Genomic DNA, 22,899 nt, shown 5'->3' with positions numbered 1-22,899 from the left:
ATTCTAACTGGCCCTCACCGGGCTCCTGCCCAATCCAGCCGAGAGCCAAGCCATCAGCCAGACCCCAAGTGGCATCTACGCTCCCAGGTACTGCAGCAGGCAGGAATCAGAGACCCGGAGCATGGAGGCCCCCTCAGTCCTTGGTCCCTCAGAAAGGTGACTTTTAAAAATAATTTGCTGATATTTAAAAAGCAGGGCATTGCAGTCTAAGATCCAGATTTCTACCTTCCCTGGAAAAATTAGAAGCTCTGAGAATCTGAGTCTACATTCCCACGAACAGCAGAGGATCCCTTTCTTGGTCCAGGGCTCTCCGGTTGACCTCTGTCCCTGCCCCAGCCAGGCCCCTGTACCTTCCTGGCCCCTGTGGGCATCTCAGCCTGTGATCCTCACAGGAACGGCAGAAGTAGGTCCATGGAGGTATTTCCACATTGCAGCCGCTGGGCCAGGTGGAGTGAGGAAGTGGGGGGAGGGCACCCCAGGAGGGGCGAGGAATCCTGGGAGCCAGGCTGGGAGAGAGCACCGTGTCCTCAAATGCCCAAGGGACGCCATGGTCCAGGCGCCTGGTGCAGAACCCTGCATCCCCCATCCTCCAACCCCAGCCTCCTGCCCTGTCTACCTGCCAGCACATCCGGGTGACTGAGCATCCTATTTGGTCTGACTGCTTCTCCCCCCTCCACTCCTGCCACCCTGGTCCAAGCTGCTATCTTCTCCCACAGTCTGGGGCCGTAGCCTCCTCCCTCTTGCCTCCCTTTTGCCTCCCTCTTGCCTCCCTCCACAGTCTGTTCTCCTCACAACAGCCAGAGGGAGCCTGTTAAACCTGACATAGCCCTCCTCTGCTGGGGACCTTCCCACCTCACTCAAAATCAAAGACCTCATAGTGGCCCTAATGAGCTGCCTCCATCACCTCTCATCTCCCATGCTTCTCCAACCACACAGGCATCTTCATGGTCCCAGAACATCCCAACACTCTGACCGCAGGACCTTTGCACTTGCTGTTCCCCCACCCGCCTCCACCTATCTGCTAGGCTCCCTCCCTCACTTACTTCGAGTCTCAGCTCAAGTGTCAGCGTCTCTGTGAGGACTTCCCTACAGCCACCCCGTTCTCTGCTTTACTTCTGCTTTCATGCTAATCCCTTGAAGCATAATCATTTACTTATTCATCCTGTTTGTCGTCTTGCAGAGGCCCCATGAGGACAGATTTTTCTGTTTTGTTCATCACAAACAGTGTTCAGCACACACCCAAGAAATATCTGGGGCTCGAGGTGTAGCCCAATGGTGGAGGGTTTGCCTTGGATGCTGGGCAGTGACATTTCTCCATGGGTGACGTGGTTGCCAGGCAAGGGCACAGCCAGTGACCCCTTGGGCAGCAGGAGGGAGTGTGGCACTTCTGGGGCCACATCCCTCCCGGCTCTCCTGTACCCTAGAGGTGGAGTTCCATCCAGCTCTGGGTTCCCTCCCCAGCACCACAATAAATAAATACATAAACAAATAATCGGTAATTGAATGAGCAAATAAACAAATATGTACAAGGAGGGCGGTTACTGTACCAAGCTCACGGCGTGGCAGGAGGCTTTGGTCAGGTCACCTGGGTCCAGCAGGGTCAGCTTTGTGGGTGTGTGGCCAGTAAGGAAGCGTGGGGTTTCATGCTGTCTGGTTGGTGACTGGAAATTCTTCCTGGGTACGGGGGACTGAACCCAGGATGTCCCACTGAGCTACACTCTCCGTCCTTTTTACTTTTTTGTTTGGAGGCAGGGTCTTGCTAAGGTGCTGCCGGGGATCTCTCACTAAGTGGCTGAGGCTGACCTCTAACTTGCCATCCTCCAGCCTCCACCTCCCAAGTGGCTGAGGTTACAGGTGTGCACCACCACACCTGGCTGGTGTCTTGAGAGTCTTAAATCAGTTCATCTTTGAATTTGTAAGTGTAGCCCCAAGGGACAGCAGAGCATGCGCAGTCAGCTCCAGCCCCACCCCACAGCTTGTAGGCGGCCACTGCCCCTCGGGGGGCCTGGGTCGGGTGGATTATCCCTAGGTGTTCAGCCAGGTGGCCCAGGCTTCTGTGAGGGTTTGCACCTGCTCAGCTAGAGTTTCCGCGCCCAAGGGAGCGTGACATTAAATAGGAAATAAAGCCACCACAACAGACTGAGAACAACCTTGGGAGGAAAGAAAGGGCTTTTTTTTTTTTTCCCTTCTGCTTTCGGAACAAGGGACTGTGCCCTTTGTTCTGTAAGTGACCCTGGTGGCAAGGGCTGGCACCTCACAGGTGCTGAGTGCTCTGTCCTGAGGAGCCGTTGGTGTTATTTAGGACTCCACAGTTAGAACCAGGCCAACCAAGAGAAAGTCCTCAGGCTCGTGGGACAGCTGGTGGCCTGCAAGGTGACTGGCGCCAGGCCTGGAAGAGAACATTCCCTGCCCACCCCATGGCTCCGCGTCCCAGGCCTGAGTAGCAGGCCGGGGTGGAGCCAGGTCAAGCCCCTTCCTCTTCCCTGGGCCCCAACTGTCCCCTCTGTGAGCTGGGAGGAGGACCTGCGGCCCCTGTCCCCTGGCAATGTTAGGGAGCTGACTTTGCAAACCGAGCCATGAGAGGGGTGGGGTGGCTGCCAAGGTCCCTTACAAGTCCCAGGGTTTGTCGCTGTTGCTCTGAAGGGTCCTGGGGGGGCTCAAATTCCGTCCTCATCCCCTGACACATTCACAGGGGTCTAGCTTGCACCATTGGGGGCTGGGTCACGAGAGACTCCGTGTTGACTTCGGGCCCAGGTGTCAAAACCAGACATGGCCGGTGAGGACTCCAGACCCTGCTGGCAACTGCAAAAGAGACCCCGGGGGTGGTAGTGGCCTCAGTGGCCTCAGCCCCCAGTGGTGGCCACGGACTTCCATAATGGCCTCAGACAAGCCCTGGTGACACCAGGGAGCCTCCTGGCGTCTGTCCCCCTCCCTGCATCCTGGTTGAGCCCCTGTCTGTCCCCAGCCACTAGAATTCAAGCCATTCTCAGGGATCCATTTAATTAGCCAGGCTCATTAACTCCCACGAGGCCGCTCCTCCCCCCCCTCCTAATTAACTCGCTTAATTAGGGCTTGCAGGCCTGCTCCGCCCAGCCCCCTCCGCAGCCGCCCCTGCCCGCCTCCTCCAGCCCCTCAGCTGAGCCCCCAAGAGCTGGGAAGGGAGCCGGTGTGGCCTGGGCACCCAAGCTGCCCGCTGTCCTTCCTCCCAGTCCCAGGACACCAGGACAGTGGCCTCCCCGGCAGCAGCCCATAGGCTGGAATGGAAATGGGGACGGGGAGGTGCGTGCGGAGAGAGAGGGAAATGGGATCAGATGGAATCGAGGGCTCAAGAAGACAAGAGGCGGCCGGGCCCGGCTCAGACCAGGAGCCTGCGTGGGCTCAGGTCCCTCGGATTAGGATCCTCACAGGCCCCTCCACTTCCATGTCTGTGATATAAGGTGGCAGCGCCATGCCAAGGGTCCTGGCGAGTTTGAAGTAGTTACAATGTATACAGTGTTTCAAATGTAGCCTGGCACAGATCCAGGCGTTAAATAAGTGGGTGGTGTGAATGGAAGCTCCGAGGGCCAGCAGCTGGAGGAGGGGAGGGGGCAGCCAGGGTGCCATCTCCCAGGGCCTGGGGCTGCCAGGGACAGACTGGGCTGGAGGCTGCAGCTGGGTGGGGCTCTTGGTCTGGGGAGGGGAGGAGATCGGTGGCAAGAAGGGCTCGGGTGGGAGTTCCCTTCAGCTCCAGGGGTGGAAGACATTGGCCCTGTTGGTGCAGGGCCTGGCTCTCTGGGCCTTGGTTTCCTCATCTGGAGAAAGGTTCTCTCCTGGTGAAGATACCTGTGCATCCTAGATGTCTACTCAGCCTAGAGACTCATGCCTGAGAAATGACTCAGGAAACATTTGGAGAGAGGTGCTCAGCAGCCCATCATCTCCCCTAGTACCCATGCAAAGACAGTAGGCTGCACAGGCAGCAGGCAGGATGCAAGTTAGACATCAGGTAGAACTTTCCAGGGTTGAGGAGTGCAAGATCTCAAAGGCAAGAAGGAGAAAGAGTATGTTCCAATTGCAGGGACTGGGCTCTGGGGAGAGATGGCCTTTAGAGCCCATTGTGGGGGAAGAGGTGGGAGGTACCTGAGCACTGGTAGGGCCTTGGCCCATGGTGCTCCTGCTCACCCTGCAGATCTCAATGCAGCCCATCACTTCCTCCACCTCCAGGAAGCCCCTGGCCTTTGTCTTTCTTTGGTACCCTGGTCAAGGTCAATTTTGTGTGTATTGGTCTGATGAGTGTATGTCTCCCCCCACACTCAACTGGAAGCTCCCGCGGGCCAGGACGGGCTGTTTAGCCCATCTTTATCCCAGCACCTTCCTACCATGGGTGCCTCTGAACACATGCATGGTTGGTGCCGAGATTCCTGGAGCTTCCACAGGAGCCCCGGCAGCTGTCCAGCCTGCTGAGCCCTGACCAGACCCAGCTCCACCTGTAGGGACTGGAGCCGGACTCCAAGGACTCAGATCTCTTCCTGGCCAGGCTGAGCTTCCTCTGAAAACCCGATTACACAATCTGAGACGCTAAGGAAATAGAGAGTGCAGGAATAGTGAGTATACGGAGCAGATGAGCCAATGTTCCACTTATTCCTGCATTTTTAAATGCTTTAGAAACCCGCATGTACACCCAGTGCAGGGAGCTTGGGGTCGTAAGTAATAGAGGCCCAAGTCTCTGACTTAAACACAAAAAGGAATTTACTGGGTCACAGAACTAAAAAGTCTTCAGGTATGGCTAGATCAAGGGGCGCAAGCAATGTCGGCCTTCTGACTGGCTCCATCTCTCTGCTCTGCCATCTGCTGCGTTGGTGTCATCCTCTGGGAGGTTCTCCCTGCTGGTGGAACTCCAGGCCTACACCCTGCCACCTTTCAGTGCAATGGAGAGAACCCAGCCTATTCTCCCGACTGGGGGCACAGACCCATCTCAGAAACCATCGCTCTAACCAGGGGGTGTTATCCACTGACTGGTGGGAGCTGGGTCACAAGACCAGCCTTAGAGTTGAAGGTGAGCCCCTGTGGGGCCCCCTATTATCAGGACCCCTAATGAGTACAGCGGGGTATGACAGGGAGTGTAAATTCTCAAAGGAAAACAGGGCTCTGTTACCGAGAGAGCAGAGAACGAGCTGAATAAGAGCCTCCGGGACTCCGCAGACGTCGTGGCAGGTCTAGGGCCTTGTTCCAAGCGCAGGGCGTTTGTGGCAGACCCACCCTCCCATACATCCTTGGCCGGCTTCCCGACTTCCACTTGCCTGCATCCTCATCTCTTTTCCAGAGCCTTCTGGCTTCAGCCTGCTCCGCCGCTTCCGCAGCCCCGCCCAGCAGCTCCAGCCCCGCCCCGCCCCGCCCCTCCAGCCCTTGTCCTCGGACCGGGTAACTCAGAAGCGAGATGGAAACGGTCTCTGGGAGGTCCCCAGCACACAAGTGACCTGCTTGCGTTTCTCCTGCAACGCAGACTTGCTTGATGACCCCCCCCCCCTTCGTCACCGAATTCCTGTCCCCTACCTGGGTTCACCTATCAAACGACTTGCTCCTGACTCCTTGTCTCAGGGTCTCTTTCTGAGAAACCCAAACTAGGACGTGATCGGAGCCAGACCCCGTGGGATGTGTGCTAGACAGCTCTGGATCCTGCCAGATGTCTGCAGCTCTCTGGGGTGACTTCAGTGACCCCTCCCATGGAAAGAGCTGGGACTGGACCAGCTCCAAGAAGCCCTGCCTGGCCAGGCGCAGTGGCGCCCGCCTGTAATCCCAGCGGCTCGGGAGGCTGAGGCAGGAGGACCGCGCGTTCAAAGCCAGCCTCAGCAGCAAGGCACTAAGCATCTCATCCAGACCCTGTCTCTAAATAAAACATAAAAAGAGTTGGGGTGTGACTTGGTGGTTAAGCACCCCCAAATTCAATTCCAGGTACAAAAACAAAAACAAAACAACAACAACAAAAACCTGCCTGGCGTCCAGAGGCATAATGATCAAGGACAGCGGGGGTCAATACCTATCAGATCTCATTCTATAACTTCCCTGGAGAAAGAGCCACACTCACCAGCCCTAAGGAGCACAGAGGCACAGGACCATCATGAGCAGTAGGTCAGGGTGGCATAGCCAGGGCACAAAACCATAGCCTATCCTCGCGCTTCTCAGAGTGCGGTCCATGACGTTATCTTGGACCTTGCTTTAGAGAACAGAATCCCATCCTGGAGAAGTTCTTTCTCCTCTTCTCATTTCTTGTTAAGATTCCATTTAAGGGTTTGGGGTTGTAACTCAGTGGTAGAGCATTTGCCTACCACACGTGAGGCACTGGGTTCGATGCTTAGCACCACACGCAAAAAATAAATAAATAAATAAATAAATAAAACAAAAGTATTGTGTCCATTTACAACTAAAAAAAATTTTAAAAAGATCCCATTTAAGACTGGGGGTGTAGCTCCATGGTAGCATGCTTGCATGTGCAGGACCCTGGGTTCCATCCCCAGCACTGCAAAAATGTAAGGAAGAAGGAGAAAGAGGAGGAGGAGGAAAGGGAAAGGAGAAGGAGAAAAAGAAGAAGAAAGAAGCTGGGCATGGTGGCACACACCTGTAATCCCAGTGACTCTGGAGGCTGAGGCAGGAGGATCGAAAGTTCAAGGCCAGCCTCGGCAACTTAGAGAGACTCTCTCTCAAAATAAAAAAGGCTCAGGATGTAGCTCAATGACAGAGCACTTGTCTAGCATGCGTGAGAAGAGAAGAGAGAAAAGAAAGAAGATCCCATTTAAAAACACTCCCACTGAATAATTTTTAATTGTTTGGAAAAAAAAAAAGGTGAAGGAAATTACAGGACCGTGTAAACCCATGCACAGCTACCACGAGAATCAATGCTAACATTTTCTCATCTTTGTGTCAGATATTTTTACTAAAAAAAGACGAAACATGACGGAGAAGGATGAATTCCCATCACACCCCCTCCCGATCCCATTTCCTGGGTTCCATCCCCGGAAACAGCCACTGTCATGATTTTAGAGATATTCTTCTCATAGGACCTGGCACACCTTCAGTGCAAGGAGCAGAATTCCCCACTCAAAGCCACTTCAAGTTCAGCCCAGCAGGTCGGTGACACCAAAGAGAAGCAGGTCTTTTGCTCTGACCGCCATCACAGCAGCAGCCTGCTGGCCACCCACAGTCACAGAGTTGTATTTCCACGTGGGGTGGGGGAGCTCGTCGGCAGTCTCTGGAACACTGTGCCTCTCGCTTCAGAATACATTCTCCAAAAAGAGACTGGAGACTCGCCCCCTCCAGCTGCTGCACATCCTGGCCTGCCGAGCTGTCGCTCTCCGATCCCCCTCGGGTTCTGGAGAACTTCCTGGCTCGCCTAATCAGCAATAACGAGCTTCTGGAGGCCCTGGATGCTCCTGTGCCTGTCAACTGCTTCTGTACTCTGGCCCCAAATGTCATCGTCTCTGTCATCTTAAACCTGATCAGCTCTCGGAGCTACCCAGTGGCCAATGCCACCAGGGTCCATCAAGCTGTGTGGGCTGGTCACCAGTACCAACGTCTTTGGCATACTGGTGGCCATTCTGGGGCAGGGGTTCTTCCTGGACAAGACTGTGGTCATGCAGATGAGCAAGCTGGGAATGCCTCTGTCAAGACAGGTGTCGTGAGGAAGAAGAAGCATCACAGAAAACTCTGGGGAAAGCCCCAAATGCCATCATTTCCTCAGCATAGGGACCATCGATACGGACCATCAATACAGTACCATATCCTCACAGACCACTTTTACTACAGCTCTTGGAACAACCCAAACTCTACCTGAAAGGTTATGATGTACAGATTCTAGAGGACAGGGAAAGACTGCACCCCACCCCCAACAGTGCAGAAACTTCCAACACATCAGTGCATATAAAATGCAGCCACAGCTGGGTGCCATGGCATGCGCGCCCGTAATCCCAGCGGCTCAGGAGGCTGAAGCGGGAGGATCGCAAGTATAAGGCCAGCCTCAGCAATTTAGGGAGGCCCTAAGCAACTTAGCAAGACCCTGTCTCTAAAAAAAAAAAAAAAAAAAAAAAAAAAAAATATATATATATATATATATATATATATATAATATATATATACACATGTATATATGAAAGGCTGGGGGTGTGGCTCAGTGGTTAAGTGCCCCTGGGTTCAATTCCCTGTACCTAAATAAAAATTGTAGATGCAACCACAGGGATGGTGCATCATAATCAGAAGTGCCTGGGGTTTGTGGCCTCCTGGTTACTTGAAGCAAGCAGTCACTAACTTCCCAGGGGCATACAAATGTGTCGTCACTGTAAAGGGTTGTGGGCTCTGGACAGAGGAAATCTGAATGGAGATGATCTCTGTTTTTCAACCTCTCTCCTATGTGGCTGTGGAAATCATGACCAAGTTTGATCTTTGTGTTCTGCTATCCAAATGACGCCCATAAAGACCCCCTGGAAATGCAGCATTGCTGGGGAAGCAGCTTGGAGCTGGCAAGATGGTTTATCCCTAGATGGTCGGTGACCAGGACCCATAGCATCCCAAGCAGCTGCTTTAGTTCCTCTCTCCAGATGTGTCGTGTTCAGTCCTCTGAGAGGCAGGCCAAGGTGGGGTCAGCAATTTGTTGGAGAAAGAGCAGGAGCTAGAGGGGACTGGGAGAACCCTCAGGTTGCACCAAACCCAGCACTTGGAAGAGAGAAGGACTCAGGCTGCGGGGCTGAGGTCATTTTGACAAAGCCAAGGGGGAGGCCTTGATCCAAGGCTGCTCGTTAGCAGGCGTCTGTGTCTCCAGGTAACAGGTGTGCTGTTGTTCCTTGGCTGGGATCAGTCCATGGGAAACAAACTGGAGCCTCTTTTGTGAGCCACAGATGGGTTTCATAGCGGCCACCCTTGGTGCATGACTTTCCCTGATGTCTGAGTGGCACAAGTTCATGGTCGCCATCTTCCTCCCCTTGTGCTGCAGAGCAGTTTCTCGGACCCCATGATCCTCGTAGTACTGGAGATTGAACCCAGGGTCTTGCGCATGCGAGGCATGTACTCTGCCACTGAACTGCACTGTGAGTCTCTTTGTAAGAGGAAACTTTGAAGAGTTAGTCGAACAAACTACCGCTTCCTCTCCCCACTGCTGCAGTTGTCTGGGGACCCAACTGGACACTCACTCCTTCCCCTTCCACTACCCATTCCAGAAGTTTCTACCACCTTCCTATATCAACCTTCAGTCCTAAGGGACCAAACCGTTGGTTATCATAAGCAGCGAATCCTTGGATTTCATTGTATCTCTGTCTGCTTCCACTCTAGAAAGTGGCCTGCCTTCTTCTGCCAGGACAGTGACTCCTCTTCTTGCCCGTTGACCCCAGAACACATAAAGTCTAAAGTTTCCTGGCAGCAGCCATAGTTTAAATTTGGTGGGACCCTTGCCGTGTCTCCTGGCTATGGCGCTCCCTCTCAGCTCTGCAGAGTGGGAGGACAGGGTTTTATTTCCCACATTGCATTTTGGCAAACTTTTACTAATTGCATTGTGGGTCATCACAGCCCCAAGTGAGGAATCAAGGAAGGTTTCTGCAGAAGGGGGCCTTGACTCAGCTAGCCCTTGATAACTGTGTGAGTCAGCATTCCGTTGTTGCCCAATACTGACACGACCAACTGATAAAGAGGAAAGGTTTATTTCAGCTCACCATTTTGGATGCTTCGGCCCATGTTTTCTTGGCCTCATTGCTTTTGGGCCCATGGTGAGGCAGGCAGTACAGCATGGCAGGAGGACGTGGCAGAGGAAGCTCCTTCCTGACATGGCTAGGAATGAGAAGAGAGAGGAAGAGCCTCCTCCAAAGGCACTCCCCCAGTTACCTAAGATCTCCCACTAGGCCTCACAGAAAAGGTTTCTGCCACCTTCCAATTGCACCAATCTTAGAACCAAACCTTTGATGGCCTTTGGGAGATTTAAGATCCAAACAATAGCAATAACCATGGCTGGGAGCATGTCAAGGCCTGAGTCTACCCCTGCCCTCTCCAGGGCTCAGTTTCCTCATCTGTATAAAAAGTACTCTCGAAGCTCTAATGCCCTGGGACTTGGTTGTTAGACACAGGATGACATTCTTTCCCAAATTCCTCCCTCTTCAGTCCCTCTCTAGTATGTACCCAATAACTCAAACCCTTCCATTAGTTTGGGGGGCACCGATGCCTTACTTGGAGAGCATTAGAACCAAGCCAGGGTAGAATCTGACACAGGTAGGACAAGGAGGTGGGGGGAAGAACCGCCACAGAGGAATTATTTGGGAGGATAATTTGTTTGGAAAACAAAGAAGAGAAAAATGTTCTAGATAAAGGGAACCAAATGTACAAAAAGAAGAGAAAGTAGATGTTCCAGAACAGTGCTACTGAGGTCAAGGCTAAACGGAGAAGAGAAAGCTCCTTCAACAGGAGAATGGCAGGCAGGCTTCAAATGCTAAGGGCTTTGAACGCCAAGATTCCGAGGGTAGACTTGATCCTGGAGGGAACAGGGAGTTCTGAAAATTTCATATAGGGGAGGAGTTTAATTCAATTTGCATTTTAAAGAGCTGATGACCACAAAAGACTTGCATTCTAGAAGAGACAGGAGAAAGACGAGTTAGGCACTGAGCAATATTTTCAATAGTAGAGGTTGCCAACCAAAGACCTGTAGATCAGATTTGTCTCCAAAGCGTAGTTCATCTGGTCCATTCAGTATTTCCGAATTTGGGGAATGCACCGCAAACATTTAAAAGTTGGAAGATTTTATGTTAGAATATGAATTTCCTGCTTCTCTCGAAATATCATCTGGCCACAGGCAGCCGAGGATCCCGCCAGTTCAGATTATAGCCACCGCTCCCTAGCCTTTTGCTAGACCCCAGTTCCTTTTTGCAGTTCTGGATGGAACCCAGGGCCTTCTGCATGCTAGACAGGTGTTCTGCCACCGAACTACATCCCCATCCCCTATCCGGTCATTTATGTGACCTATGTACTTGAGTTCTCAATCCCTGGATCTAAAAGTTCTAGAAATAAAGTGGTAAGGGCCGAGAAAAACTCCTAATCACAGAAGAAATAGGGGAGGCGGCTGGGGTGCTGGGGGCTTGCTCATAAAGCAGAGTGTGCTGCAAGGATGAGAGGGAGAGGGACGAGGGCCTGGAAAGATGCGCTGTCCCCATCTCATCTCTGTCCTCATCCGCCCCACTTCCATTCAGGCCACCAATTTCCGGTTATCATGCAGACAAAGCTCCTTCACACCCGGGTGGCTTTGCACATGCTGCTACCTCTACCTCTGCCAGGAATCCCCTTTCTTCCCTTCTGTCCAAGCCCCGGTCACCCCAACTGCATTCCTTGACTAGTCACCGCCGGTTTACAGCAGGGGTCTCGGCACCTGAGCTGTCCACAGCCCAAGACCCTGGTTTAAGACCTCATCCCTGAGCAGACTGTTCTCTGAGGTCTCGCTAGAAATCGCATGTGGGGGGGATGGATGGATGGAGGAGGATTGGGTGGATGGCTAGATAGATGGGCAGACAGGCGGATGGACAGACAGACGATTGAGTGAATTATCGAATTGGAGAACTCGGATTTGTTTTCCCTTCTTGAAACAGACCCAGGCTCCGCCCCACAAGCACTGACTGGGACAGTCTGGGGCAGTCTGATCCCTCGGGGTTCAGGCAGCTGGACCAGGTGACCCTGTGAGACTCCCCCGAGTCCTCTGTAACCTCGTTCTCGCCCCCTCGTGGGCTCTGACCTAGAAAAGGCGGGCTGGGAGGATGGGGAGGGAGCCCACGGGCGCTAGGACCCAGCGCGGCCGGAAGGCGGGTGGGGGCGCCGCGCCGCTCCCCGAGCGGGGAGCCTCTGCGCCCCGCAGCGCGCGGCGGGCGGGAGGGCGCGCGCGGGGGGAGCGCGCGTGCGCGAGCGCGCGCGCCGAGCGGGGCGGACAAAGGGGCGGGCGGCGGCGCGCGAGTCGGAGGGCGGAGCCGCGGGCCGGGCGGGCAGGTGCGCGCCGGCGGGAGGGCGGAGCCGCGATGCCGCGATGGAGCGCAGCCCGGGCGGGCACCGGCGCTGGGGCCCGAGCGCCAGGCGGAGCGCGAGCCGGATCCGCAGCCGGAGCCCGGGCCAGGCCGGGGTTCGGGACCGCAGGGCCGGGCTGCTCGTAGCGGCGGCGACGGAGCCCCCCAGCGGCTGAGGGGCGTCCTCCCAGCGCCTGCCGGTGGCCGGGACCCTGCAAGCCCCGCAGCGGCGGAGCGCGGGGATCCCCCGGTCATCCAGCATCCAGCGAACCCCAGGAAGCGGGGGCCCCCCAGATCCAACGCCGAGCGACTTCCCAGCGGGGAGAGCGGAGACTTCCTCTGTATTCCGAAGACAGATCTCCCTGCGGCTCCGCGGAGACTCCCCCTCTTCGGTCTGGGCCCCCCAAGACCTAGAACGCAGTGCTCCCGGAACGGGATTGCTGGAACCCCTCCCAAGACCCTGATCATTGCAACTCCACACCTCAAGACACGAAGACCCAGCTCAGAACTCCCCTAGATTAGGGGATCCTAATCCCCCCCAGCTCCGGTACACAGAAATCCCAGATCTAGGAACCCTCACCAGCAAGAAGCCTCGGGGACCCCCCACCCCCCGCAAAGCTACGGGACCGGGGCGACTGAGCCACTGACGGCACCCTTCGCATCCCGGCCCATGATTGTGGCGCCCTGAGCCCCCGGGGCCGGGCTGATCAAGACCGAGACGGCGCCCAGGCCCCCTGCCGCGTCGTCCCCGCGGCCCCAGCCCAGGTAAGTCGGACCCAGGTGAGGGGCGGCAGGTGAGTGGCCCCCGAGGTCCCTGGATCCCTGCAGGTGGGAAAGGAAGTATTGGGTGCGCGCTCCCCCTCCCCAGCGTCGCCATGGTGCCGAGGCTGAAGGACGTCTCTTTGTGTCTCGCTTGGAGGAGCCGCCCCCTCCTCCTCTCCCTTCCCCCACCCCACACCCTAACCCTGAGGTTTGGGCGCTGCTCCCGGGCCCCAGGAGGGAGTGGTGATGGAGCCCCTTGTGCGTGGAGAGGAGGGCAGTGGGTGGAGAGTCTCCTCAAAATCCTGAGCCTGGAGCACTGGTTCCTAGGTCCTGGGTGTATATACCCCCCCACTCCCCTCAAGGCCAGCCTCAGTTCTCAAGTGAAGTCCCCTGAGAGGAGAAAATATGGGGGTGTCCACAGGTGAGGGGGCCTGCAGCTTGTGGCTCAGTGATGACTGTGGCTTCAGTGGTGTCTTTGTCTGAGAGAACAGGGAAGGGGTGTGTTTGAGAGAAGGAGTGGGAATCCCTGCCCACCACTCAGGCCACAGTGGGCGTCTTCACCCAGGCCACTCCCTGCAGGACAGGGAAGGGGGAGCCCTCCCCAAAGTGAGGCGCTTATCTCTGGGGAGGAGAGATAGTCTAGATGAAGAAGCCCTTTCAGGTCAGAGCACTTTTCTGTCCCCATATGTCCCAGGGACTGTAAACCCAAGTTCCTCCTCTCTCCTGACCTCCAAAACACCCAGGGCCAAGCCTAGGATTGGGTCAGTGTGTCCTAGACAGCCAAGGGGCCATTCCAGGTTCTTGATTTAGATTTCCAGGCAGTCTGCAAAGCATCCCCTGGCTCCACCTGGGTGGTCCTGAACCCCAGGGTCTGCAACTCATGGGGAAGTGGGGAGCCCCCCTGAAATTCTGGATGGGAGATCCTGAGCAGGGGCAGGACCATACCAGAGAACACTCTGGGCTGCTGGGATTCCCCCAGTCTCTTCTCTTGGAGCCCTCTGCAGGCAGGCATTGGTTGCAAACCCAGCTGATAGGTGCAGGCAGGACCCTGGGTACCCAGCACCCCCCCAGTAGCTCCTTTGTTTATTGACTCATTTGAACCTTAAGCTGGCACCTGTGCACCGCGCACTAGAGACAGGGCCTTTCCCCCTTCATCCTGATCTCTCCTGGGCTGCTCCTGTTCCTGATCAGACCTCTAGGCAGTTTGCTTAAGCCACACTAAGCTGGACAGTGAGGTGGCCCTCACTGTCATCATTTCCAGTTGATCAGTTCTTGACCCCAAACCTGAGGCACCTTGACCCCCATGCTTCTGCAGATGTGGGGACCCTGACCCTGAGCGGTTGATGCATCTTCTCCCCCTCCACACCATCGGTGCCCCTCCTGCTTCCTCACCCCGCACACCTGCTGCTGGCCTGGACCCGAGGGTAAGGAAGGATGAAACCCGAAGGAGCGGAGTCTGGGGACTGCTTTAGGCCGGACTTCTTGTAGCCCCTCATGCAAATTCAAGGACAGCTGAGGCAGCCACCCTCAGCACAGGCTGGGGAGAGGCAGCTGCCCTGAAGACTGTGTGACCTTGGGCAAGCATGTGGCATTTCCCAGAGAGGGTGACAGAGAGCAAGCCACTCTCTCTGCAGCCAGCCGGGCAGTTGTAGATAGAAGTTGGACTGCAAGAAGTGTCCAGGTGTGTCCTAAGCATCCTGGAAGGAGTTGTCTGCCCTGGTGGGTTGGGGCCCTTGCCACACACTCACAGCCAGAGAGTGGAACCAGAGCCAGCAGGGTGGAGACCGGAGTCATTGACCAGGGGAACCACTAGGCCAGAGGAGGACAGGGAGGAAGACCTCCCCACCTCTCCAGTCTGCAGTGACTCCCCACTGAGTCCAGAATAAAGTGGCTGAGGAGTCCAGGCCGCTGCAGTCTGGCCCTGAACCACCTCTGGGACACAGTCTTACTCCTTGGCCTTCCCTCTCCTAGCCCATCTCCTCCATGTTTTCTAATTGGTTTCCTCTGTCCCATGCTGTGCCCCTGGCCTAGAGTCCCACCCTAGAATGGCCTGGGAGCAGCTTCTGCCTCTACCTCCCCTTTTGACCTGACCTGGGCTAGCACATCGTAAAGAGCTGAATTTGATTGGTTGGTGGATCGGTGACTTGGAGACCTTGGCATGGGTCTGCATGTGCTGTGAAAGTTCCTTGGCACATCCAGACTCTGACCTCCAGGAGACAGTGCTGTCTTGTCCCTTGTCAAGGCAGAGCCCAGCATATGGTCCCGCATGTGTTGTCAGCTACAGCTTATAGAAGCCTTGAGTCGATCTGGTGTATTTTACATGATTGCATTTGCTATCAGTGCTTTAAAAAAAAAAAATTGGAAGGTTTCATACTCAAATACTGATTGGGGGTCCTCCCAAAGAATCAGGTGATGTGGCAACCCTATGCCAGAGCTAAAGAATGGCCGCTTTGTTTGGACAGGGCATGTGCCCCCGCAGAACCCCCCCGGCCTGTTCACTCATCGATGTGACCTGCTGGCGGCTGCTGCTGGCATCCAGGTCTGAAGGCCCAGGGCAGAGGCTCGAGAAATGTTTGCTCAGCAGGAGACCTTCTTCTGTGTGTCCTCTGCACACGTGTGTCCCCTGCCTCCCCCTGCGCAGGTTGGCATCTGCACAGAGCAGTGACCATCCGGGGTCTTTAGGGCTCAGCATAAAGTGAGCCTCCCTGCTCTGGTCGCATCTCACGCTGCCACCCCTGTGCTAGAGGCATCCAGCCATCTAAATCTGTTTATTTTGTGTCACTTGCCCCAGAGCAAAAGTCCAAGGTTCTAGATCCAGGTCTTGCCAAGGATTCTCAGAGGAAGGCTTCTCTCTAGGCCTCCGTTTACCCATCTGTCCGGAGAAAATTAAACCGAAGTTCCCTTGGCTAGAAGCTTCCTCCCGTTCTGACTTCCTAAGACAGATCTAAGTTTCAGGCAGGCAGGAGGCTGCCTGGATGCAGCAGTTGCTCAAACACCCAGCATTCCCTAAACGTTAATGAAACTGATGGATGTTGCCAAGCAGATGGGCCAGGGGCCAGCACTGGGCCCCAGCCACTGGACATGGCCCTGGAAGGAAGTGTGCCATCTTCCAGGACAAAGGTCTACAGCAGCCCGAGGTCAAAGTAGATGGCAGAGCACTGTGGTTGGGAGCACAGGCTTTGGACTCTGTCTGGGTTTGCACCTCATCTGGCTGTTGTGTGACCTTCAGCAAGTCACTTAACCTCTCTGGGCCTCGTTTTACTTATGTGTGAGACAGGGATAATACTTACACATAGGGCCATCTGGGGGATTAAGTGAGTGAAATCATGAAGAGGGCTGAGGACTGGATCTGCCCTGTAAAAAATGCTCAGAAACTGTTGGCACTTTTTCAAAGGGGCCTCGGTGAGAGGGTGGCTATGCCTTGGTGGTTATGCTTCCTTGGGCTGGTCCAGGGAGGCAAAGGCTCTCGGTGCTGTCCCTAAGAGAGGGTAGGCGTCTTTGAAAGTAACGTATAGTGCTTAAGAACTCCTTGTTCTGCTCTGGGGTGCATGGGGTGGGGATGGGGCTCAAGGCTGAGGGTCTAGGGGTTCTCTGGACCTTGTCTTGGAGCTCAGCCTAAGGAGCAGGGTCCAGGTGGCCCAGCCCTAGTTTCCTAGGTAAGGCCCTCTTCACCCCCAGCCTCTGCTGTCTAGGCAAGAGCTGCCGGGCATTCTGCTGGAGTGACTGCCGGAGGCTTCTGCCCCAGGCAGATGGGCCCAAGGCCAGAACCAGGACCAGCACCTCCTCTAGGCCCCCCCATCCCTCCCCTGCCCCCCCTGGGTCTCAGGAAGTAGCAGCAGCTAGACCTGGAAGGGCCACAGCCGCCTCTCCTGCCTGCCCCCGCCCCATCCACGCCATAGCTTGGCCATACCTGGAGGGAGGACTGGTGCAGACTCCCAGCTCAACCCCACCTGGAACCCTGTCATTGTCGGAGCTGGAAGGAAGCAGTGAAGGATTTTCCACGGGGAGCGCACCCGGAGGGCATCTTCTCATTCAGCCCCCCGTGTAGCACCCCCTACCCTCGAGCAGGGCTCGGAGCCCAGCTCCACCACTGCCTGGCTGCTGACCTTGGGCAAGTCACTCATCCTCCGACCGCATTCCCTTCCTGTGTGGAATGGGGGCACTAAGGCCGTGCCGTGAGAACTCAGTGGTGCCGCAGGTGAGGCCTGAGAGCTGCAGGTGTCCCCTGCTTGAACAGTGCTCTTGTTTCTGTTGTACCCTGCTGGGTGTGTACATGAGCTGGCCCAAGGCCCGGGACCACTGTGACTTCCCGCTGCAGTAGCTGTCCTTCCCTGCAGCTTGCAGCAGTCACAGGAGGGGCAGAGACTGTTCCAGCTGCCTCTGGATGTTGGGATGGCCCCTGCGACTGGGTGACCCCCAGGGGTGGGTCTGGACAGGACAGAGCCACTCTTCCTCCTCTTAGTTAGGCCCCAGAGAGGCTGGCCCAGAGACTGCACAGCCCCAGCCCCCTCTCCCTCTGAGGCAGCTTCCCTGGGTCTGTGAGCACCCTCCGCCATAGTAGGAAGGCCCTTAGCTGTCCCTGAATATAGGGCTTCTGACTCTAAGCCAAGACCTTGAGAGAGAGGACCCTCCCAGCCTGGGAGCTCAGGTGCCTGCTAGCCCTGACCCCAGATGTCTCCAGAAAGGAGCCGTGAGGCCTGTGGTTGACTTAGTTTAGTGTAAAAAGCACTCCAGACCTAGTTGTGTGGCTTTGGGTAAGGTGCCTAACCTCTCTGTACCTCAGATCACTGTCTATTTAAAAGGGGGTGATACTAGTACCTGCCTTGTAGGGCCATCCTGAGGCTTAAGGGAATGAATGTTTGTAAAGTGCTGTGAATGGCACCTCGTGTCTACCAAAGTTTTGCTGTTAATATTAGTACCCAGAAGCCTTGAGCAGAAAGGGAACACCAGCCCCACTTTTAGAGGTGGAAAAATGGAGGCTCAGGGTCAGAGACAGGACTTTATTCAAGTCCCCATATCTGCAGTTCAGGGAAGATTTCTCCACCACTCATGCACAGTCCACAAAGCATGGCCTGTCAGAAGGACCCAGCAGGGCCTAGCTTGGGTTTGGCCACATTCTTAACATATTGTGGTGCAAGGAGGAGTCTCTGCTCTGGCTGGATCCTGGGGAGTCTCTGAGTGCAGGAGTTCAAGACCCAGGTCACTGTGGTGTGCCTTTACCAGTCAGGACTGGCATGTGGGTTGGCTTCAGGAAGGGCTTGCTCAAGCCTAGGATTTAGAGTGCATCTCACTGAGAGTGAAAAACCAGATCTGTCGTCGTCTTTGAAGCCCTACATGACAACTGCCACCCCCTCCACCTCCACCCTCAGGTGCTACCCCTGTCCCCTTACTCACCCCTGGGCAGTCCTGTCCCTCAGCACGCCTGCACGGCCACCACTGACCTCCCCACGCTGCAGTCAGGAGAGCTCTCAGCTCTGTATCCACGTGCTGCGGCCTTTCAGTGAGGCCTCGTGACCACCTATCCATGGTGTCCTTCCCTGTCCTGCCTTGAGTTTCCCCCAGAGTGTCTCCCTGCTGACATTATCTTTTACCTACCTTTTAAAAAAAAAAATGTGGTACTGGGGATTGAACCACTCAGTTCAATCTCAGTTCTACCACTGAGCTACATCACCAGCCTTTTTTTATTCTGAGACAGTCTCGCCAAGTTGCTGAGGCTGGCCTTGAACTTGAGACCCTCCTGCCTCAGCCTCCCAAGTTGCTGGGATTACAGGTCTGTGCCACTGTGCCCGGCTCTTCCTCGTCTGCCATCAAATGAGAACATAAGCTCCTTGCAGGAAGGCTGTTCTCCTGGCTCACTGATGTCTTCCAGGTCCAGGAACAGCACACAGCAGACACTCAACAAATATTTACTGAATGATCTGGTGCCAGACAGATAATCTCTAAGGCCCTTCCTAGCAGTGTGACCCAGGACACATCACTTAATCTTTCCTTCTCTGGTTGCTCGGTTTCCTTAGCTGGAAGGGATATAATGGGAATAATAAATAGCTTCTCCTGAGGTTGTTGTAAGGTTTAAGTGAGTCAATATGTATACAGAGCACTTTGCTTTAAGTGGCTCATAGCGTTGGCTGTTATTAACTATTCAAACCTGCATCATTATTATGCTCGTTGGACTGACAAGGAAAAGAAGGCACAGAGAGAGAGAGAGAGAGATCTGCCCTCAGCCTCATGGCCCGGCACGGTGGTGTCCAAGCCCAGACCACGGCCTGCTGGGGGATACCACACCCCCATCCCCCACCCCCCATCCCCCATTCCCTTCCTGCAGGAGCGCAGGGGAGGGCAGGGGTGAGGGCCATGGCCAGGGAAGGCCCACATCTGGGAGTTCCTGCCATCTCTCTAGCAGTCATGCAGCCAAGGCCCCTGCCCCGCCAGGTGGTGGCGGGGACCACAAGCCCTCTGCGCTCTGCCCCATTCCCCCAAGGCCTGAGCTGCCCACCTTATCCAGGCACTAAGACTGAGAAAACCGCATCCCACAGCCCCAGGGGCTGCCTCTGCCCCAGGCCGTCAAGTAACTGGGAGGATGAGGCCCCCCGGCCTCCTACCTCTCCTGGGGCCAAAAGAGGCTAAGCAGCCCGTTCAGCTCTGGGTACCAGCTGCAGGCTGGCAGTGTCACAGACTATTAATAGCCACCGAGGCTGTGCCCCAGGGAAGGGGCAGACTGTGCGCCAGCTGGGAGGGGAGGGCAGGGGAGGCTGAGGCTGGAGCCAAACCTGGGGCCCCACACACTGCACAGGGAACCCCGGGCTGCTCCTGGTGGGAGGGCAGAGAGGAGCTGTGTGTGGTCCGGCTTGACACTGGGTATCGAACGCTCCCAGCTCCACCTCGGTTTCCTCATCTGGGAAATGGGAGAGGTAGGTCAAGTGATCATAGCTCCTTCTGGCTGGAGTGGGTTCAGGGTGAGATTTAGGGAGCCCAGATGGCCTCAGGGACAGAGTAGAAAACCAAGTGCACCTGCAGCGGCAGCCGCAGAACCAGCTCCCAGGCCCCTCCGAGCGTCTGCTCAGAACCAGGCACTTTGCAAAATGCTCCTTTTGTTCTGCTGCAGCCCACCATGTTCACTGGGCACGTGCAGCTCTGTCGCACTGCTGGGCAAGCTGGGTCTTAGGCAGGTGCACAACCTGCCCAAGGTCACACTGCTAAGAAGAGACAGAGCCACAGTTTGCACCCTGAACAGAAGACAAGGAAGAGATTTGAGAACATTGTCCTCTTCTTCCTTTCGAACCAGAATAGAATGTTCGATAGGGTCTATACCTATGTCAAAGAACCTTGGGGAAGCAAGGGTCTCATCTAGAGTCTGTGGGCACCTTGGGGCCCTGTCCTCTGGTGTCATATATAGAAGTGGGCACTGCTACATGGGGACATTTCTCAGGGAAGAGGGTCCTGATCCTGAAGGGTAAGAACCACTAGATTAGTCTTTCATAGACTGGAAATGGAAGAGGAGTGGCCGGGCTGCCCGGGGAGCAGTGGCAGAGCCAGAGCCTCTCTAAGCACCTTGCAGGCCTCCCTCAGGGTCCAGAGAGCCTGGCTGTAGGTCCCCCTCTCCCTGACAGTGACGGGGAGAGTCCAGGTGCTGATAGCTTTCTGCACTGGGATAAACTAACATGAGGGGCAGGGACATCTTTCAGGGAAAGTGTTAAGAGGCAGGCAGCTGGGAGACCTCCAAGGGAGACCTGTTTTGGGGACTCAGAGAGGGGGCTTCACTTCCTCAGCTCAAGCTGGCCCACTGTGGGAATTCAGGTGGCTGCTGGGCAAGTCGCTCTTGTCTGCCCCTCTTGGGGACCCCATTCTGTGCCTGGGTGGAAGCAGTAACGCGACCTGTTTGTCACTGTCCCCTGGTCTCCCTGCTCCCCAGCACACCTGGCTCCTTTTACTTGCCAGGCCCCTCAGGGTTGTCCCTGAGGAGGTCACCTTCCTACAGCACTTCTGAGATTCAGTGGCTCATTTCCTCAAATCTGCCAGGTACCGTGTCAGCCTCCAGGTGCAGCAGTGACCCACCCCAGATGGCAAATTCCTGCCCTCTAGGTGCTTAAGATCCAGTGGGAGAAAGACACACAGTAGTTGTTGTACATCAGTAAATTATATAATGCATTCTGCTGGGGAAAAGGAGAGCAGGGTCTGGGGGTCTGGAGGGCAGCCCTGGTCAACAGGGTGTCCCCTGAGCGGAGTGTGGGGAAAAGGAGCCGAGCCACGTGGCCATCAGGGAAGAACTCTCCAGGCAGAGGACCAGCCCCAGGCAGGACCCAACATGCCCGGGAACAGCAGGGAGACCAGTGCGTTGAGCAGGAAGGGCCGGGAAGAGAACAGGTCAGGGGCAAACGGGCATCAGAGGACCTTGGAATGCAGTGGGAGCCAAGGGAGGTGCTGAGCCTGGCAGAGATGTGGCGCTCCTTGGCTGCTGTGACAACAGGCTCTGAGGGCCAGGAGGCCAGTTGGGAAGTTAGCTGTGGCGGCCGAGAGCCACTGCTGGCTCGGCCAGTGGGCATGAGTGGTGAGTGACCAAGTGGGTGCCACAGTGGTCACACGGATTCTCAAGGTACTTTATCCATACGAGAAGCCTTCCCTGCTTTCAAGGTAGTACTCACCACCTGGAACTGCCCGACCTCATTCCAAAGTGACGTGGAGGCCCAGAGAGGAGGAAGGGCTGGTGGCAGCAGTGTTCCTCCAAGAAGCAGCCTGCTCCTACAGGGGGACCAGGGGCACAATGGCACAGCTCCCAGCAGGGGGGTCGGGCACCTCCAGGTACCCCAGACACACCTGGCCTTCAACCCAATAGCCCTGTTTCTAGAACTTACCATACAGAGATACCTGGCAAATGACTTGTGTGCAGGCCACTGGTTTATAGTAAGTAGCAAAATGTCGGGCCTGACCAGTGTCTTTCAGTGGGAGCTTAGTTAAATAAAGGGCAGCGTACCCAGATGTGGCTTTCCAGCCACAGGTCCGGTTCCTACTCGCAGCAGCCCCTCCACGTCTGGCTCATGATCCTCAAGGGACTCCACTGGTCTTGCACTTTGGGGCTGAGCCTGTCTGGCGCTGTCCACACCCATGGTGCTGAATGCCGTGGGGCTGGAGGGGGACCTGGGGCTGGAAACCAGAGACCAAGGGCTAAGAAGGGGAATGGATGGAATTTGGGTGAGTTGCCTCCCCCCTCTGAGCCTCAGTGTCCTCATTTGCAAAATGGGGTTGTAGTGGATAGGAAGTTGGCAACATAAATGGTGACATTCACTCCATGGTTTTAGAGACAGTAAGCCTAGTGGTTAGGCTTCTGGATGTGCCTAATGATGCCTGATTGAGTCTTGGCTCTGTCGCTTCCTGGATGAGATGATCTTGATCAAGGGACATGCCTCTGTTTCCTCATCTGTAATTTGGGAGTAATACCAGTCCCCATGTCAAGGGATGGTGTAAAAATGAGATGAGTTCATGACACGAGGCACTTGGCACTCGACAGGGCTTCCCTGGGCATTAGTTATCTGTCACTTTCCTCTCTGTGGCTGTCACCATCCGTCTCAGCCCTGCCAGCCTTTCTGTGCACAGTGGCTGGTGCCACTCACAGCTGCTCCCATCTGTGCTGTGTGGGGGCTGGGACTGGGCTGTCAGAGGGGACAGCACCTTGTCCTGTGGTGGTTCTGGCTTCTTGCCCGGCCCTGCCACTGACTTTCTAAGTGACTGAGCACAGCACTGTTCCCTTCTAGCCCTCAGTCTCTGTGTCTGTGAAATGGACCTAAAGATCCCTCACGCCGCCCCTGGAAAAATAATTATGTGCCTGCAGGGTCACATTCCGAAAAGCCAAGATATAAAAAGTTACAACTTCCCAAACGCACAGAATTATTCAGCTCGCATTTGTCACATCCTGGCCAAGTGCTGGGAATAGCTGGCTGATGGGGGCAGGGGCTTGCTTTCAAGGAGCTCCTGGGCTTCTTGCTGGATTGTACCTACACTTTTCTGGACTCTTTAGGTTGGGGGTTCTAAAACCCAACGCAAGCAGGCTCCATTCAGCCAAAAAGGAAATAGAATGATTCATGAAGTAAATGTTCAGGAGCGTAATTGGCTCAGAGTCACAGAAATCCCTCCATCTTTCCTCTCTGCTTCTCTCTTT

At 55.4% G+C, this 22,899-nt stretch overlaps 1 protein-coding gene across 3 annotated transcripts in view; it reads left to right on the top strand.

The window, feature by feature from the left end:
* Sbk1 (SH3 domain binding kinase 1) overlaps positions 1-22,899 on the top strand; it is a 51,159-nt gene that overhangs the window by 15,150 nt on the left and 13,110 nt on the right. For 2 of the 3 annotated variants that reach the window (XR_007106138.1, XM_047533884.1), the window contains exon 1: positions 11,937-12,752. The exons of the other annotated variant lie outside the window; for it this stretch is intronic. The gene's annotated coding sequence lies outside the window, so the exon portion shown is untranslated. Of the gene's footprint in view, positions 1-11,936; positions 12,753-22,899 lie in introns of those variants that run through there. 3 annotated transcript variants of the gene reach the window in all.

The sequence above is a fragment of the Sciurus carolinensis genome, chromosome 18 (assembly GCF_902686445.1).
Source record: "Sciurus carolinensis chromosome 18, mSciCar1.2, whole genome shotgun sequence".
In the NCBI taxonomy this organism is placed as follows: domain Eukaryota; kingdom Metazoa; phylum Chordata; class Mammalia; order Rodentia; family Sciuridae; genus Sciurus; species Sciurus carolinensis.
Note: the sequence above shows the minus strand (reverse complement) of the source record. Positions and strands in the feature narration are given on the sequence as shown.